The following is a 16,630-nucleotide window of genomic DNA, read 5'->3' as shown; positions in this document are numbered from 1 at the left end:
GAAAGACCTCTTCCATGGCTCAGAGCGGGAAGGAAGTGGGCAGGGTGAGGTTAAGTCTCTTGGTGGGATGGAGGAGATGGGAGAGGGCAGGATCGAGGCACATGCATGAAAAGCATCGTTAGAGGTCTTAGGAGTGGAGGGCTGCACAGTACAACAGAAAGAGAGAAGTTCCTCTGTGTTTATGAGAAAAGGACAGGGAAGAAGGTTGAAACCTTTAAGAAGTTGAAACCAGTCCTGGATGCATTATAGAAGATTTGTGCTGTCTAGGAATAATAATCACTCTTTTTCTTCTTTAAAAAAATTTTTAGATTATACTACCATGACATCATTTCTCCCTTCCCCATCTTCACTCCAAAAAATTCATGGCCTCTTTTTTCACTGTTATTACATGCATATAAGTATACACATATATATTTCTAAAAATAACCTGTTCAGTCTGTATAATGTCATATATATATGCTTTTATGGCTTATCATTTGGTATTTGATAACCAGTTGCTGTGTTCTTCCCTAGGGAAGACTATTTCACCTATTCTTAGCATTACTTAATTGCCTGTAGTTAGTCTTCTGTATAGGGTTGAGGCCTAATGGGCCTCCCCACTCCAGTCCATTTTTGAATGTCTATTGTTGCTGTCAGTCTACAATTCATGTTTAGACAGCCATGTTAGTGACTTTGTGGATGTAGCTTCTGACAGTACTAGGAGACACAGACTCAGCAAACTCCCTGGTCCTCTGGCTCTTATCTTTCTGCTCCTTCTTCCTCCATGTTCTTAGGTGTAGGAGTGTTTTTTAGACGTATGTGTCTATATGTGTCCATAGGGACTGGGCTCCACAAGTCTGCATTTTGATTGGTTATGGTATTTTATAATGGTCTTTGTTGCACAAATAGATGCTTCCTTGATGAATGGTAAGCATATGCATGTATAAGGGCAAAAGTTTAAACTATAATTAGAGATTATGCTGGTAAAGGTGTGTGTGTGTCTGTGTCTGTGTGTGTGTGCGCGCGCGCGCGCGCGCGCGCGTGCGTGCACGCCTGTGTCTGTGTCTGTGTGTGTATGCCTGTGTGTGCACATGGTGTATATATATGTCCATCTCTTTATGTGCACATGCACATATATACACACACATGTGCATGTGGAGCTCTGAGTTTGATATCAACTGTCTTCCTCAATAACTCCACCTTAATTTTTGAGATTCACTGAATCTGGAGCTCACCAATTCAACTAGAGTTGACCAGCAAACCCCTGCTCCTACATCCACCTCTCTAATGTTGGAGTTACAGGCATGTGCTGCTACTGTGCCCTGATTTACACGCACAGTGGATCTGAACTCAGGTTCTCCTGTTTGTGTGGCAGAAGACACTTTACTGACCGAGCCATCCACCCTGCCCCCCGGCCCCTATATTCACTGTTGCGGAGATAAGGTTGGTCTCAAGTTACGAGAATTCCAAGGCATTCAGCAGTTATCTTTCTTTACAGACATGCGCCTAGAAGAGTGAGAAAGCCAAGGCAGACACTGAAATGGTGACTTCTGTATGATTGCTGACCCTGATCAGAACCTCTAGAACATTTTAAAATCTACTTCTGAAAGTCATAAATCCTGATTATAATGGAGCTAATACACTAATTAATCCTAATCACTGGCAATTAAAAGTAACAACCTAGGATCTAAGTAAAATAGCTTCTCATAAGGGCAGCGGACTGACGAAGATGACAAGTGTTAAACCCAGTAAGCCTGCACAGTTTGGTGCCATCGGGAGAAAATAGCTGGAATTCATGACACCACTCTGGGTTGCTCAGCGCTTCACGGGCCTCTTTATATTCTGAAAAGAATCCTTTGGATTTAGAGTAAGATTTAAATAATCTCCTAAAACAACATATGCTCAACTCATAACTGTTACCAAACATATGTTCAGAATGGATAAGCCAGTAGCTGTGATTTATGCAAGAAAAGACGGCAGGATGCATCTCTCTATCCTTCCTCCACACGCAGATTCTCTGCAGATTCAAATTGAAAAATAGACATGGAAATGTTGTCATCTCATCTATTTGGAAACCTGAAGAATTAAAGGAGAATCCAGCAAAGTCAATGAGGAGTCATTGGTAGTTAGTGGCTGCTTGGAGAGGGAGTCACTTTAGGGAATGGGGTAACAACTAGTTACCTATGTCCCAGTGGCTCTCCCACACCCACGGGTGCATGGAAATCTCTAATGGAACTCCATGGGTTATTTAAAAAAATAAAATTGGACACGGAGTTGAGAGAAAGAGTTGTGTTGTGGGGGGCAGGGTGGTCTCCTGTAGAGTTTGAGGGAGTGAGGACGAACATGACCAAGATATATTATATGTGTGTATGAAATTTTCAAAGAGGAAACTGAGCTGGAGAAATGACTTAATGGTTAAGAGTGCTTCCTGCTCTTCCAGAGGACCTGATTTTAGTTCCAGCATCCACATTCAGTGGCTCACAACTGCCAGTCATTCCAGGGAGATCCAACACCTGTGACCTCAGCAGGCACCTGGAATCATGTGGGCACGCATGTGCATGCATGCACAGACACATGCACACTAGATATAGATATACATAGATGGATGATAAAGATAAATAGATGGATAGATGATAGATAGATAGATAGATAGATAGATAGATAGATAGATGGTACCTATTTTAAAAGAAGAAATTAATAGTGCATGCTAGAGAAAATTCCTTAAATTTTGAATGTTTCCACCATAACCAACAGTATCAACACCATCACTTAGAGCCCTGGCATGTTCCAAAAATAGCAAGCCTTTTTACAGAACTGTGTGCAGTACCAGAGGATTATAGGTGCTATATGTGAACTTGGATAGCCTCTCTAGGCCAGGTAACAACTGGAGGGACAGAGCACATAAACTTGTAACTAGATACACCGTGTCCCACCCCCGTGGCCCAAATCAGCTCATACTTGTGTCATTAGTTGCCAAGGCTGACCAATCATTAAAAGCACAGCATGTCTATTACTCATCTCATTATGAGAAGATTCCTGATAGAACTGAAGAAACAAATGTTTGTTTTGACTGACAGTTGAGGCTACAGTACATCACAATGGGGAAGACCCGGCAGCAGAAGCGCTCGGCAGCTGACCATATTGCACCCCAGTCAGGAAGCAAGGAGACATGAGTGCTGATGCCGGTCTTGCTTTCTCCTTCTCAGTCAACTGACAGCCCCAAGTTTATGGAATGGTGCCTTCCACCATAGGATATGTCTTCCCTCCTCAAAGAACCTAATCTGGATGCTAACTCACAGAGCGGCTCCGAAGTCTGGCTTCAGATGACCGGCGATTTTAAAGCCCGCCGCGATGATACATGTGACGCTTCAAAAACTAGGGCTGTATAGACTTAATTTCCACTTGATCAGACTCCGAAAGGGAAGACGATCTGGGAAATCCACTCGTCGGTACTGTCAAAGCCTCTTGGATTCTATTTTATTATTACTCTGAGATGCTTGAAGATTCACATGGTTGTGTTAAGAGAGAACACTCGGGTGTATTTTTGCCACCATTCTCGATATAAAACATCGTTTGAAACTGTAACACAGGATCACAAGAGAATGACAAACTGGATAAATCTACAGTACAAATATCTATACCTATCCCTTTCCTGCCTTTTCAGTGACTCACGCTTCTCCAGTAGCCTGTCACTCATTTCTATAGTTTGTCACTTTAAGATTGTTGTGAAAACAGAACCATATGATATGTGATCCTTCGGAATTAGCTTTTTCTTCTGAAAGTATTTTTGCTTGAGTATGTCTAAACTGTCAGTACCGCTGGTTCTCCGCGTGTCATTGTTTAGCACTGTTCCACAATTCAAGTGTTCACCTGTTGAGGAACACCCACACTGTTGCATGTTTTGAGTAATTGTGTTTCCATTTTTCTGTGAAAATATATTTTTTTTTATTTATTTGACATTGTCTTAAAAACACATTTCCTGAGGTACATGGCACCTGTAGATGTTTTTAAAATACCACTAAGTAGTTTTCCACTGTGCTGTATTGTTTTATCTTCTCACTAGCATCTCAGGTAATTGCTACCTCCTTCCCTCCACTCAGCACTTGTGGCAGACACTCTTTCTTGTTTTAGCTATTCTGTGTCCCACTTTGGTTTAAATTTGCATTTACCTGATGGCTAATGATGTTGGGCATCTTTTCATATGCTTATGGGCCACCTGCATATTCTCTTTAATTCTTTATCCATTTTGAAATTAAATGGACTTCTTTTTAAGTGTTGGCATTGAAAAAAGATTTTTTTTTTCTTTTTCTTATACATATTTCAGAGGAGGGGACTTTAATAGATGTGTTGATCATGGATATTTTCTCTCTGGTTGTATTTCTTTTAAATCCTCTTCTGAATACTCTTTCATTGAACAGAAATTTTTAGTTTTGATGAGATTTTGTTTCAATTTTTCCCTTTATGGATTACATTTCCATTATCAAATCCAACAACTTTGATAGCCCTACACACTTCAGTTCTTCTCTTGCTTTTCCTTTTTTCCCTCTAACATTTTATGCCCTATTTTTAGATGTTTTATTAATGAATATTAATTGTGGAAATAAAGCATCCCATTTTTTGTGCATGTATTCAGGGCACTTTGGTGTTAGTCTGCTTCCCCCACCTACACCTCCCAATTTCCTTCCTACTTCCTAATTACTCCCACTCAGAGTTTTTCAGCATGCAGGGCCCCAATGGCTTAGTAGGTAACCAAGCCTCATGACCCAAGTTGAATCCTCAGTTCCTCAGGACAGAACAGACTCCCATAAGTTTTCCACTGACTTCCACATACATGCCATGGCAGGCACGTTTTCTCCCTCCCTCCACCCCCCTCTCTCTCTCTCTCTCTCTCTCACACACACACACACACACACACACAACTAAATATATGTAATAAAAAGAAAGAGAGTGACAAGGTGGCAAAGTAAGGGAGTATGTGGTATTTGTTTTAGCCTAGCTTGTTTGACTTACCACAATGATCTCTGGTTCCATTTGTTTTTCTACAAATGACAGAATCTTGCTCTTCATGATGGCCAACTAATACTCTGTTGTATACATATATTGCATTTTCTTTGTCCATTCGCCCGTGGATAGGCATGTAGGTCTACTCCACAGTTAAGCCAGAGAAGCTAAACCAATCTTGTACAATAAAAGATCTTCAGGAGGAATCGCCATACCTGATCTCAAGCTGTACTATAAAGCAACAATAATTAAAACAGCATGGTACTGGCAGAAATATAGGCTGGTTGATCAGTGGAATCCAACTGAAGACCCAGATATGAATCCACACACATGGTCAGGACATTCTCCACAGTTGAGAAGAGAGTGGGGTCTGACTTTCACACTAACTCTGGTGCCCCGTATTTGACCATGTCCCCTGGATGGAGAGGCCTGGTGGCACTCAGAGGAAGTATAGCAGGCTACCAAGAAGAGACTTGATATCCTATGAGCATATATAGGGGGAGGAGGTCCCCCTCTGTCACAGTCACAGGGGAGGGGAGTAAGGGAAAAATGGGAGGGATGGGAGGTTACAAGGGATGGGATAACAATTAAGATGTAATATGAAGAAATTAATAAAATATATTAAATAAATAAATAAATAAAAATAAAAACCGGAAAAAATATGGCTTTATGCATCACGTTTAAGTCCATAGTCCATCTTCAGTCAATTATTTTAGTTATAACATTTAGATTAGCATTTTATTATCATTATTATTATTATTATTATTATTATTATTATTAATTCAGATTAGATCCCTATTGTTATCCCCTCACTTATATCTTTCCATTCATACCCGTGCTTCCTTTCATCCTATTCCTCTCCCCTTGGCCTCTGACAGAAGGGGACCTCCTCCCCCAACGTATGACCACAGCCAATCAGGTCTCATCCAGATAGCCTGTTTCCCTTTCCTAACTGTAGATGTCCTAGGACCATATGTAGAAAAGTCCATCACACTTCTGCTGAGTTGCCTTTTGAGCCTTTCTCAAAAATCAGTCAGGGGTCTGCAAAGTATCTCATTCCAAAAAGTGTCTCCCATAAGCACCTGAGGGCTTGCATTTGGGTCTTCAGCACCCACCTGAAATTCAGGCGTGGTGCCCTGTGTCTGTAACTATCGTGCCAAGGCAGCTCGATCCTTGGAGATCGTTTGTGTGTTGAGACCAAGGCAAACACACCTATGGAACTGGAAGTTGTCACCACTTCAACATATATAGTGAAATGAAGAAATGTGTGCAAATGGCATGGCAGATCACTTTTTGAGATAACAAAAAAGGTACCAGAAATGCAAAAATAAAATAGTATAATTATTAGGTACAGTAATTAAGTTGACCTAGCCAAATCAATGAGCTTCAGGTTAAATGAGACTCCATCTCATAAAAGGTGTCAAACAACAAACTAGGCAAAACACCTGATGCCAACCACTGGCCTCCACGTGCACATACACACACAATGAGTTCAGCACACCCCTGTGCACAATGTCTGTGTGTTCTGCTCTATTTATCTGTGTATATATCTCTCCAAAACCACACTCTTTCTCCATTAAGATAACTACTTAACAAGCCTTAACTGGAGGAAAGCAGACCCTTCAGGATTCAGTCCTCTACATTAATGTTTAGCCTGTTGCAGGGAATTCATATTTCCATGCAAATTTTAGAACCAACTTGTCTATGGAAATTCTTGCTGGGACTCTGGCAGGTGATGCATTAAGCCAAGGGATCACGTTGGAGGAGTGACATTTTTAAACCAGTGCGTCTGTCTTTTTCTTTTTTGTTTTGTTTTGTTTTTTGTTTTTTGTTTTTTGTTTTTTGTTTTTACAGGCAAGTCTTCCTTGGCACTTCTTTAAGTCTTCTTTGATTTCCTTCATTAGAACTCTGTGGTTTTGAGTGGGCAGGTTGCTCTAGTTTCCTTTCTGTTGCTGTGATAGAATGTTACAGCCTAAAGCAACTTAGAGGAGGAAGGGTTTATTTTAGTTTCAGGTTACAGTCCTTCCTTGAGGAAAGTCAAGATAGAAAGTCAAGGTTGGCTTCATAGTAGGCTAGCTTTCTTATATAGCCAGGACTACCCGTCCAGGACATTGCTCTGCACACAGTGGATGGAGCTCTCCTACATCAGTTAACAATCTAGGCAATCCCAGCAGCCATGCCCGCAGGCCAACCTGATCTAGACACTCTCCATTCTGATGACTCTTGGTTGCCTTATGCTGACAGTTTAAGCTAACCAGAACAGAGATCTTGGATGGTTTTTCAAGTATCCGTTCATTGAGAGGAATTACAAATGGTGCCCTGTTTAAATTGTTAGCTCCATGTGTTATTAGTAGAAGCGATACGAACACCACACAAAAACATGGCATTTCTTGTGCATCAATAGTGGTTTCCACAGTTTTTGTTAACTGACCTATTAATTCTACCATTTTATTTCTAGGAATTCTTGTACTGTAGATAACCGTGTCATTTGTAGGTAGTTTATTCATTTCCAACCTGTGAGGTTTTGGTGTTTTTAATCTTTCTTTTATCTTCTTAAAGTGGCTCTAACTTCCAGTTCCACAGGTATTGTTTGTTCTGGTCTCATTCTTAAGTGATACCTATAAGAGATTCAAATTTAAGAAATACATTTACAATAAGGTTTTGGTACTTGCTCTTTATTAGGTTAAGAAAGCTTCTGTCTATGTCTATTCAGAGATTTTTTAAACTTCATTTCATCAATTTATTTACTTATTTATTTGTTTGCTGGGGGGGTGGTACGTGTTTGACACGGCATCCAATGGAGGCCAGAGAGCAACTTGTAGGAGTTGGTTCTCTCCTTCCACCACATGGGTCAAAGATGTTGAATCCTAGTCATCGTGTTTGGCGGCAGTTTTTTACCCCCAAGCCATCTTAAGAACTCAAAGATATCTTTTAAAACCATGAATTCTCATTAGGTTTTACAAGATTCTTTTGCTATGCCAATTGTTTATACCAGCTGATGCTTCTTCTTTAGGTGATTAATAATGTGGCTTCTACTAGCTAATTTTTAAATATTGAAACTGCCTTGTAATAAATCATATTTATTATAATACATAATTTGTATACATTGTATATTTGGTTTACTAGTATTGTATGAGAATTTTTACAATTAACTTTACAGTGGATAAATCCTTTTCTGTCTTTGTCTGGTTTTGCTCTAAATGTAATTTTTTCAACCCTCTGTGTGTGTGTGTGTATGAAACATTGCCATTAACTCTTCATCCATATATAGGTATATCTATGTAGTATACATGCATTTATATTTTAAATATATTATTCATTATACATGAACATTACTGTTAATTTTCTTAAAGTGAAAAATTTCTCCAGTATAACCATATAACCATAATCAACAGATTTCATTTTTCTGAGCTCTCTTAAATCATAGAACTATTGAAGTTGTGTGCTTTACCTTGATGAATTTAATACTTTATAGTTTTGTGGTATTGGCTCATGTCTTATCAACTATATTATTTAATTGTTAGTTTAAAGTTTTTGACAGCATTTCTTATTGTTTTCTTTAAGTATTTATGTTATTTTCAAATTTATGTATATGTGTGTCTTTGAGTATATGTGCCATATGTTTACAGGAGCCCTCAGAAACCAGACGAAGGTGTCAGAGTCCCCAGATCTGGAAGTACAGGGGGCTGGGAAACACCCAGTGTGGCTGCTGGGAACCAAACTCAGATCTTTCAAAAGCAGTACGGACCCTTAATTGCTGAGTCATCTCTCCAGACCAAATATGTGTTTTGAGCTAATATTTCATTAATTCTTGGAAATTTTCCTACATGCATGCAATAAATTCTGATCACACTCACTCCGCAGTCCTCCTCCTATTAATTCCCCCAGGATCTCGGCCCTAGTCTTCTACCCACTTCTCAGTTCGTCTCTTCTTTTATACTACTGAGTCCAGCTAGTTTTGTCCAATGTGGACCGGTGTGGGATCATCCTCTAGAACATGGTCAACCTACCAGGTGCCACATCTCTGCGAGGGACTCTCCCCTCCTGAGCAGTACAGCCACAGCTATGATTCGGGGTCCATAAGCTCCTCCCTGTCCCTAATGGTCTGCTGGCCAACTGGATTGGTCTTGTGCGCGTCTTGTTCTGGCAGCCTTAGCTGCCTTGAGTGTTATTATTATCGATTCTACTGAAGCAACTATCATGATACTCTGTTTCATTCATGATACTATAATTTGTCTACTCTCTTTTTATACGTGTTAGTCTAATTAGAGATTTGTAAAATTTGTTGTTATTTGTTTGTTTGTTTGTTCAGTCAAGACTTCTTTTTTTCCCCAGTGATTTTTCTTTTTGTTCCTTAAAAAAAAAATATATCTTATTCACTTCTGCTTTCATCCTTATTGTTTCTTTTCTTCTTCATCACCTGGAATTTCTAGGGTCTTAGCTTCAGATCTTCTGTTGCTTATTTGGGGATCTTTTCAAACACTAGGGCAATATCATCAGTTTTCCTATTGGTCCTGTTGCAGCTGCTTCTTGGGGGATTTTTCTGTGTTATTTTTTCTTTTCATTCAGCGCTATACATTCTTTTATTTCTCTGGAGACCTATAGATAGCACTCGGGTTATTTAGAGTGCTGGTTAACTCCTGCCTCTAGAAATGTTCCTCTTACCTTTCTGCTGCTGACTTTTAGTTTAACTCCACTCTGATCAGAGAATGTGATGTGAGTGACTTCAATCCCTTTACTTGTCAAGTTCTTTTAAATGACTGAGGATATAGCCTATTGTGATGAATATTATGTTGACACCTAAGGAGATGTATATAGTGCTGCTTAGGGTGGACTGTTCTATGCGTGTCAGTTGGGTCCTGTTGATTGTGTTTCCTGTTCAGTTGTTAGTACTCACTGCTTTTCTGTCTAGTGTTTTTACTAATTGCTAAGAGTTAGACATCAAAGCTCCCAGGAAGCTTTGTAGACTTATCTATTCCTTAACCATATTCCAGCTTTCCTTCCTGTATTTGAAAGGTCTGTTTTTTGGTGCATATGTGTGTGTGTGTGTGTGTGTGTGTGTATTTAAATGATATGATTTTCTGTGGATATGATTGTTTTATCATTTAGTAATTATTTTTCTTTAGTTAGTTTTTGCCACAATGTCTATCTATTTGATATTAACATAATGAGATTTTTCTTAATGTTCTTTACCAAACTATCTATTTTATCTGCTATTAATGTAACTATACCTAGTTTTTAATTAATATTGATTTAATATAACTTTTTTATTTTCAATTTATGAATTTTGTTTCATTTGTAAGAAAAATATTTTTAAATGTAGTATTAGGATGTTCTTTCTAGTCTGCCCTAATCTAATGTCTGTGTATTAACAGATATATCTTTACCATGAAAATTTAAGGAATTATTGATAACTTTAAGCATATTCTGTTACTTGCTTTCTGAGTATCATTCTAAGCTCATTTCTTCCTGTGTCCTATGGGGCTTTTTTGAACATCAAAAAGTATTCTTTAAAAAATAAGTAAATAATAAATAATAAAACAAATAACCATTTGCTCAGCCTTTGCTGGAGACCGTTTGGATATCTGTGGTCTGGGCTGTCACCCAGAGCCATACTGATCTGAATGGCTTGTGCTGCCACTGAGGGCCATGTCTGAGTCCCACGGTCCTACTGTGGCCAGGGTCTGTGTTGATATCTCTGGCCCATGTTACCACGCAGATGTCCATGGTCTGGGCTGTAGCCTGAAGCCATGCAGATGTTCATGGGCTATGCCACTGCTGCAGGCCACATTAATGTGAGTAGCATGAGTTGCCACCTGAGACCATGGTGCTGTCTCTGGTCTGGGCTGCTTCTGGTAGTCCTGTCCAGGTCTGTGGGCCTATTACAGCTGGGGGCAGTGTTTGTGGTCCATGTTATCACCAGAAACCATGTAGAAGCCCATGATCCATGCACCGCTGACTGAAAAGAGCAAAGAAGCTACTTTTGCAGTGATACAGATGATTCCATATGCATCGTTTAAAAGAAGGACATGCAAGGCTTCTGTGACAACACCCCCACCCACCCAACCCCACAAAGTAGCATCCTGAACAGGAAGCCATCGAAGAGAACTCTTTAAAAAGTGTGATACGGATGCTGGAAAATGAGCATGATGGGGGTTTATGATGTTAAATTCCCAACGAATCAATAAAAATATTATGTTAGACAGGGCTCCACCCTCAGCCACATCAATTGGCACAGGTGAGTGGAAGATGCCCAGAGGCCCCCAACCCCATGGTCTGCCCACAGCAGGGGCCACTACAATGTACAGGTATGTAGTGGATGGATGGGAGAGAAAGAGAAATAGAACATTATGAAAAGAGGTGGAACTAGGCAGAGGTGAGAGAGGAATAGCCTGTTGTGAGTAACCATGGCCTTACCACCTGCGGCCATGGTGAAGTCCCAGCCCATGGTGCCCCTGAGGGCCATGTTTGGGTCTGGGTCCATTGCTGTACAGCAGCAAGGTCTGTGTTGATGTCCATATTATCACCAAAGACCATGAGGACACCTCTGGTCTGGGCAGCCACCTGGGAATACTTAGATGTCCAAGGACTATGTAGAACTGGCCCAACCCATCACTGGCTGTGACACTTTGGACAGCTGGTCCCACCTCCACTCTACTGCAGCACTGGGGAGTGCGGCCCCTGTACCTTACCCAGCAGCACAGTGGAGCTGGTCCTGGTGTATGGGGAGGGGGATGTGGCCTGATGTCATGCCCATGGAAGAGATGACCTCACCATTTATATGCCATGAGGTGGTGTGGGCCTGGAGGTGATGCTCTCCATGCCCCTCACCTCTGAACACCTGTGCCAGTCAAGAGAGCTCTCCTCCAAGGTCATGAGTGTGGGAGAGCTGGCCATGCCCCTTAATGGCTGCAGCTCTTGGAAAAACAGGCCCTTACCTTACCTGGGCGACATAGTATGTCCTGGTATGAGTGCAGATGAGCCTGTCCCAAGGGCATGAGAGCAGAAGAGCAGACCCTGCCCCCATTCAGCTTCAGCATTGGGTGAGCTAGCCAGACCAGTGCTGGAACACTCACCCTGGTGATATGGGTGAAGGAGAGCTGGTGGGCTGACCAACTCAGCTACCACCCAGACCCAGACCCTGGGGTTTCAGTTGGCCCACCCCAACATCGACCCCATCAATAAACTGCTGGATCATGTGAAAAGTCCAGTCTTGCAGATCCCCAAAAGCTGCTGGATTCCCCAAGAAACAGGGCAACAACAGGATATCTGAAAGGAGTCCCTGTGAGGAACCAGTATTGATAGTACTGCAGAAGACAGAGGTCTCAAACCAGACCAATGAGTTATTGCAATGAACATTTCAAGTAAAACTGTGTGGGGAAAACTGTAGACTGTGTGACACACTACAGCTTCCATGAAAAGATCTTTTCTTCTTTTTTTTTGGGGGGGAGGGATGAGTTGAAAAGGCAAAGAATAGATACAAAGGGACAGGGAGCTGAGTGGGATAGGGGCACATGGTGTGAAACTCACAAAGAATCAATAAAAGTTGATAAAAATAAAATTATATAATTATTAAGATATGTTGAAAATAAATGAAAATATGACTGTTTTGTTTTCCTTTCTTTAATTTTCTTAACAATTCTCTTACTATGACAGCAGCCACTCCTAACTTAAGTGGTCCATTGTTATCAATTTAGCTCTTCAAATGAATAGAAACCTTACTTCCACCTTCCGTTTTCTTATCTTATGGAAATATCCTTCCTACAGATTATCTATGGAATGTCCACAAAGTGCCATATATCGCAAGTATGGCTTTCACCTTGGTGTTACTAGAAGACAGATCCTGATGGAAGGTCTTAGGCCACTGAGCACATATTTTTGAGCATTCAGGGGACGTTTCGCTCTTCCTTTCACTCCTATAATTTGAAGCCATGAGAGAGGTAGGTTTTCTATCCCCACATGTTCCTATATATAGTGGGGTTCCGCTATATGCCACATGTGTAGTGAGGACACAGTGCCCAACTACAAACCCTATGCCAATGGGACAGCTCATATGAGCTGAGGCCTTGGAGCCTATGAGCAAAATCACCTCCATATGTGGTGATTATCAATTAACAGATGTTAATTCTTTGGTCTCGTGTGTTCCTCATGCTATGTTCCTTTTGTAGTCAAGCTGTTTTTCTCTCTTCTGTTGATCCTTAGTAAATTCTATTGATCTCTCTTGATCTTTTATGAATTCTACTCTCTGACATCTCCAATCTGCTGCTGAGTTCATCCAGTGAGGTTTCTCTTTCAGTTATTGCATTTCTCAGGTCTGTCATTTTGATTTAATAACACTTCAAAGCGTCCATGTCTTTGTTGAGGTTCTCTGTAGTTCCTTTTTTTCCCATTTTACTTTGAGACAAGTCATAATTGATCACTGGAGGATTTTTAGGGTGCATACTTACAATCTCGTGTCAGATCATTTTCATGTCTGCATCATTACTACGTTAACACTTGCTGGTTCTATTTTGCCTTCATGTGACTTTCTTGAAGTTTTTCCTGTGACTGATTGTTTTCCTATAAATCCTTCACACTTTGCATATTGCAGTATAAAAGTTTTGGAGGTACAGTATTGCTAAGCATCTCAAACACAACTTGAACATACTATGCAGCTTAAGTTGGCCTTTAACCTGTTTCAGTTCTCCTGCCTCAGCCTCCCAAGTGATGCCACTGGAGGTATGTCCTACCATGCATTTTAGTAGCTATTTCCTTTGTTGAGATGTGACCTGAAAACAGGTGTTTCTGTGTGTGCTTACTCTCTGGTAGCCCCTAAGATACTACCCAGCATATGCAGTCCTGATCCATACCTCTGTGATCCCCATAAAAAGCTCCTCTCTGACCAACCTGGAATATAGAATCACATGACACCCCCAAATTTTGCCTTCTCCATAGTCTGTTCTTTCTGAGGTATCCATGCTCATCTACCCTTCTCGTGTACTTGGTGAATTTCTATCTCCTTGTACATTTTTCATATATGTTTAGCATCAAAAACTTCTGGCTTGAACTGAATGACTGTTCTTGAAAGTGTGTTTTCCCTTATAATTAACTGCTTGTTTGAATGATATGACGGAATTCTAGATGTTGATAAAAATAACCTTTCATTCATTGCTGTGTCACACCAGACAATTATCTGGGGTGTGGGAATTATAACAACAGAAAGCAAAAACAAACAAACAAACAAACCAAACAAACAAAAGTGCATGAGCCCTTTTCTTCATGAAGCTTATCTTTTACTGGCAGGGATAAGAAGGATACTTAGAAGATGAAACTTTGTACCCAGCATGCTCCTTATTTACATCTGTGTCGCTGCACAGTAGCCACTTTCTCTTGTCCCGGTCATTTGGAATGCACGCTCTTAAAAGTATAGTCTACCTCCCAGGAACTTCGAAGACTATTATTCAGAATGTGTTATCAGGGATGAGCAGACACTTGATCAAATAAATGTCCATGGCTTGCAGCGTCTTACGTAAGCACAAGAAATCCATTTCCTGAGCTCCAGCATTACACTGCCTTTCCCCTGTTCCAAGTGCCTTTCAGCACAGCATGTCAGACATCAGTAGCAGCCTAGCGGAGGTGGATGGAGCATTTTCAGAAGAACGAATGAATCACCTCACAATGGAAAACTTCGCTCTTCCATGGGAGAACAGGGCAGGCATTTTCTAAAAAGTTCTCATCAGCTGTGTCACCCACCCACAAGCACAGATGGACCCGTGACTTCGAGAAATGCTGATCTTGGTTCCTCCCCAGGTGCCAGTAGCTATCGGTCAGAATGATCTCCTGGGAGACGCTGTCCTCTGGATGTTACATGGCTGTGATACACATGAGCGCATAGCAGCTGTGGTTACCTGCACAGGCTGTACAAACCCAATTACAATAGGGAGAGGAGAAGTGCTCCTGAGGTCCTGCTTGGAGCTGGTGAACTATCAGAAGTTTATATCAAATCACTTTGGGAGTGGGGAGAAGAAGACGCTGGTACATTGGCCGTGCCTTATAAGGTGGCTCTATATTCATGGGCATGTGTGCAATATACTAAATGGACTCAGTGGCTCATAAAAAGGAAGCGTAAGGTTGGGAGAGAGATCTGTTGGAGGGTCCTGGGGAAAAACAGAAAGGAAGGAGTAAGTGGACATAGCCAAGATACCATATATACATGTCTGAAATTTTCAGAAAATAAATTTTTAAATGACATTAGGAAAAAAAGAGAGAAATGAGCCTCTTGGTGGCATATATCGAGCATATCAAGGAGAGCAGAGTTTACCCCTCGAGGTAAACTGAGGCTGTTTGCCTTATCTAGGAAACAGAGCCACTGCTGGCAATCTCCACCTTTCCCAGACCAGCACCAGCATGGCATAAAAATTTGTTCTATCTATATAATCCACAGATTCATTCTCACATGCTCAGTGCACTGGCTCTAAAGTTTAAAGAAGTAGAACAGATTAGGATAATAATAGACTATGCTGGGGTTGGGGTGTTGTGTGATGGATGGAGTGCTTACATGAATTCCTGGGTTTCTTCTCCAGTACCCCCAGTACCCGATAAACAGAGTGTGATGGTACACACACCTGTACTCATTGCGGTTGGTAAATGGATCAGAAGTTTGAAGGCAGTCTTACCTACACAGAAAACTAAAGGCCAGTCTGGGATACATGTTTCAAACATCAGCCTCAGACTCAGGCTCAAAAAGAACACAAGGTGGCCTCAAACACTTAAGCATAGTGCCTAGAGATTATGTTCATGTAAATACGTATATCTACGCACTTGAATAGTAGCACCACATGAAATATATTTCTCCCCATGGATAGGAATGTTTAAAAGTTTTAAAACACTGAAATATGTTGAGACTAAAATCTACAGGCAGAGGAGAGGAGCATCTTCAACTCAGACCCATGGAGGGCTTCTGCTTGTCATAATAATGTGCATAGCACAGAGCGTGTCCTCGGCTCTAATTGGAGACATTCACTCCAGCAATCACCTCTTCGGGGACATCCTCTCTGGCCTCCTTGCCCAGCCAGGGCCCATCCTGACCTCTCCTGAGCTCCCTTGCCCCACTGCCCTTGTTCCTCTTGCCTCTGTGGAGCAGGGCATTTGCTTACGTGTCTGTTTTCCCAAATGGGGCTGCAATGCAGGATTCTAGTCCCTGAGTTCATGTGTAGGGGACAGTCAGTGAGTTTGTCATTCAGCATTACAAATAAGGCAAGAGTTTTCATGGATGCACAGACCACCCAGCACAGCTTTAATGAACGTGGGGCTATTTATGATTTAGCTGGTTCTGTTCAAGGACAGTCCTGTAACAACATATTAAAGATTTGAAGGAAGGATAAAGAAAGAAAAATGCAAAGTCTACAAATCCAAGATAATTTAAAGTACAAATCTAATATAAACGAATAAGTGAGTTTAGGATAGACACTATCAGCAACTCTCCCGAACAATGGTCTGATGTCTAATCAATCCTGGAAGCACCTAGATTGCAGCTCTGTAACTCACATTTGGAAAGCCTTCAGTGGTTTGATTCCAAGCTCACAAGTCAGGAACAAAGCCCAGAGTTACTTTTTGAAATCTTTTTTTGATAAAACATCAAAAATAAGAGCCACTGGCTATGTCTGTGTGC

Source organism: Acomys russatus, chromosome 6, assembly GCF_903995435.1.
Source record: "Acomys russatus chromosome 6, mAcoRus1.1, whole genome shotgun sequence".
NCBI classification, from domain to species: Eukaryota; Metazoa; Chordata; class Mammalia; order Rodentia; family Muridae; genus Acomys; species Acomys russatus.
The sequence above is the reverse complement of the archived record's forward strand: the minus strand, read 5'-3'. Positions refer to the sequence as shown.